Source organism: Cucurbita maxima, unplaced genomic scaffold (genome assembly GCF_002738345.1).
Source record: "Cucurbita maxima cultivar Rimu unplaced genomic scaffold, Cmax_1.0 Cma_Scf00056, whole genome shotgun sequence".
Classification (NCBI taxonomy): Eukaryota; Viridiplantae; Streptophyta; class Magnoliopsida; order Cucurbitales; family Cucurbitaceae; genus Cucurbita; species Cucurbita maxima.
The window spans coordinates 236,851-240,473 of record NW_019272072.1 but is presented as its reverse complement, the minus strand read 5'-3'; the positions used below and the strand labels follow the sequence as shown (position 1 = coordinate 240,473).

General features: G+C 32.4%; 1 non-coding gene across 1 annotated transcript; it reads right to left on the bottom strand.

Moving 5' to 3' along the window:
- Positions 1 to 209: 209 nt before the first annotated feature.
- Positions 210 to 282, bottom strand: TRNAA-AGC. Its single transcript has one exon. It is a non-coding gene; the product is annotated as a tRNA-Ala (tRNA).
- Positions 283 to 3,623: the final 3,341 nt, after the last annotated feature.

The window sequence follows — 3,623 nt, the reverse complement described above, 5'->3', positions numbered from 1 at the left end:
ATTACTCTCTTTTATCTATAAAAATGGAATAGCCAATAAGTCCTCTCTCTATATGTGCTTGTGGGACATTACTCTATTTCATCTATAAAAATGGCATAGCCATAATGATATAATAATCCTTATATAAGTATGTTTTCTTTTTTTCTCGTACCCACCTTATACATTACATGTTAAATTAACTCATACTAAAAAAAATAATTTCTTTCTTTTGGAGATGCGGGGTATCGATCCTCGTACCTCTCACATGCTAAGCGAGCGCTCTACCATCTGAGCTACATCCCCACAATTTTTGCATCACAAAACCCTAAATTTTTCGTGATCAATAATAGTGAAAATGAAGAAATATTGCTACACAACAGAAACAATATTATTTAATAATAGATAGTCTTATTTTTTGGAGATGCAAGGTATCAATCCCTGTACCTCTCACATGTAAAGCGAGCACTCTACCATTTGAGCTACATCCCCATGATTCTTACATCTTAAAACCCTAAATGTCCCATCATAAATAATAGTGAAAATAAAAAAATATCAAAATATGAATAACAAATAGTTTGTTTTGGTGATGAGGGGCATCGATAATTGTGAAAATGAAAAAATATTATAACAAATTAAATACTTTCTTTTGGAGATGCACGTTATCAATCTTCGTACAACTCGCATGCAAAGCGAGCGCTCTACCGTCTAAGCTACATCTTCACAATTTTTACGTCACAAAAACATAAATGTCTCCTTCACAATTTTTACGTCACAAAAACATAAATGTCTCGTCATGAATAATAGTGAAAATGAAAAAATATCGCTACTCATTATGTCATAAATAAGAAAAAATTGAATAGAAATAAAATAGTAATAGCGAATAGTTTCATTTGGAGATATAGGGTATCAATCCAATCCCCGTACCTCTCGCATGCTAAATGAGCGAATAGAAATAAAATATTACATCATAGAACCCTAAATTTCCCATCATCAATAATAGTGAAAATGAAGAAAATCTAGAAATGCAGGGTATCGATTCCCATATCTCTTGCATGCAAAGCAAGCGCTCTACCATCTAAGCTGTATCCCCACAATTCTTACATCATAAAGTCCTAAGCATCTCGTCATCAGTAATAGTGAAAATGAAAAACTATCCCAGCTCATTATGTCCTAAATAAGAAAAAAATTGAAAAGATAAGAAAAAATTGAACATAAATAATATATTTAGTAATCGATTCAATTGAAGATGCAAGGTATTGATCCCCATACTTTCCACATGGGAAATGAACACCCTAAATGCCCCTAGATGCGAGGTATCGATCCCCGTACCTCTCGTATGCTAAGTCGTACCTCTCGCTTGCTAAGCGAAGCTACATCCCTACAATTCTTGCATCACAAAACCCTAAATTTTCCATCATCAATAATAGAGAAAATGAACAAATATCACTACTCAACATGTCATGAATAAGGAAAAATTGAAAAGAAGTAATTTTCAAAATATTGACATGAAAAACTATCCCGGCTCATTATGTCGTAAATAAGAAAGAATTGAAAAGAAATAATATATTTAGTGATTGATTCATTTTGGAGATGCTAAGTATCAACCCCGTAACTTTCCACATTAGAAGTGAGCGCTCTACTATCTGAGCTACATCCCCACAATTCGTACTACAATCTCTTGAAGGGGCATTTTGAGAATCAAACTCGAGACCTCTCACACCCAAAGCAAGAATCATACTACTAGACCAAATGCCCTTGTTTTACCACTTGAAACGTATGTATGAAGCCTTATGCCTAGGTATTAAGGTCGTATTTTGTTTTATTGCAGGAAACACATGAAGTCCTTGGATGTAGAATGTGTCTGGGAGAATAAAGCCTTGGGATGGGATGTTAAGAAAGACTTTCAGTATTAAGAGCATGATGGTAAGTATAAAATGATGTGTCTTGGATAATAAAGCCTTGGGATGGGATGTTAAGAAAGACTATGAGTATTAAGAGCATGATGGTAAGCATAAAATGATGTGTCTTGGAGAATAAAGCATTGGGATGGGATGTTAAGAAAGACTATGAGTACTAAGAGCGTGATGGTAAGTATAAAATAATGTGTCTTGAAGAATAAAGCCGAGGGATGGGATGTTAAGAAAGACTATGAGTATTAAGAGCATGATGGTAAGTATAAAATGTCGAATATAAAGTTAGGTTGATGTCGAATATGAAGTCCTTTGATAAGAAAAGATTTAGACATAGGGGCATTTCAAGAATTAAACTCATAACCTCTTGCACCCAAAATGAGAATCACACCACTAAACCATATGCCTTTTCTTGAACATCAAATTTTTTTAGCTTTTACTCAAATATATTTTCTCTTAGTAGTTGGAGCGCATTGTTATAATATAAAGGGGTTATCAAATAAACCAACAACCCAACAAAAAAAACAAAAAAAAAAAACAAACTAAATCAATTTGGGTTGGATTGATTCAGTTCAGTTCATCCGTTTGTTTGATTTAATTTTTCCATTTTGTCTCGTATGACAAGAAAATAAAGTTGTATTGAATGCACCTTAGTTTCATTTATGACAAACTCAATGAAACACATTAATAGTACTCAGAGTTGGAGTCTATAAGCATTTCATGAACTTCAATGCAATTCATGCTTCATTAAAGATGAGATAAACTTTGGGGAACTTTAAATTACTTCATGTGGAGTTTCAATTACTATATGCTAGTTACCATCTTTAGGATTAACTAATTGGACACCAATTCATGAATTTAGGGAAATTTTTGTGTAATTATCAACTATAACTTATGTTTTCAAATTTTTAGGACATAATTTAGGTAGCTGTTTTTAGGAGTCGTAAACTTGTTTCTCTGCATAATATGGATTTAGTTGAACTATTATTATCGATAAGATGGAGAAAGAAATTGTCTTTGAAATGACTAATAGACCTAGGTTCATCGTTGTTGTTTTTTAACTTGTGATTTTGCAGAAAGTTTAACTAATATGAACTGTCATGTCACAACCGCTTTAAGGTAAATCAAGAATATACCCTAAACATCATTCAAGATGACAATAAAATGAAGTTAAATTGAACGCACTTTAGTTTTATGTTTGGCGTGTTTAAGATAAACCATAATTATATTAAGGATATTGAGCCTAGAGTCTATAAGAATTTAATGATCTTAAAGAGAAATTCCTAGTTATTAGAGGAGACCAACTTTATTTAAGGTACCAGGAGTTCAAGAATTTGGATTTGAATCTGGTTAAGGAACAGCAAGATTTGAAAGTTTTGAATTCTAAACCAAATTTGTACCTAATTATTACTTTTGATGACTAATTATAAATTAAGAAACAAAATATTTTTGTAAAGATAGATTAAACTCTAAAGCTTTGGTGACGAAACCATGTTTAGACTAGCAGTTTAAAGTCAGGAGGTGCGGCCACAGGTGTGATTATTTTGGATGGGTTCGTATGAGGGAGCCTTTAAAGGTTGTGCACTCACAGATGGAGTTGTTATGCAGCGTATGACGGAACCTTCAAAGGTTGTGCACTCACAGGAGATGCGATCACAGGTTTTTGTGTTTGAGTTTTTTTTTTTTTTTTTTTTTTTTTTTTTTTTTTTTTTTTTTTTTTTTTTTTTTTTTTTT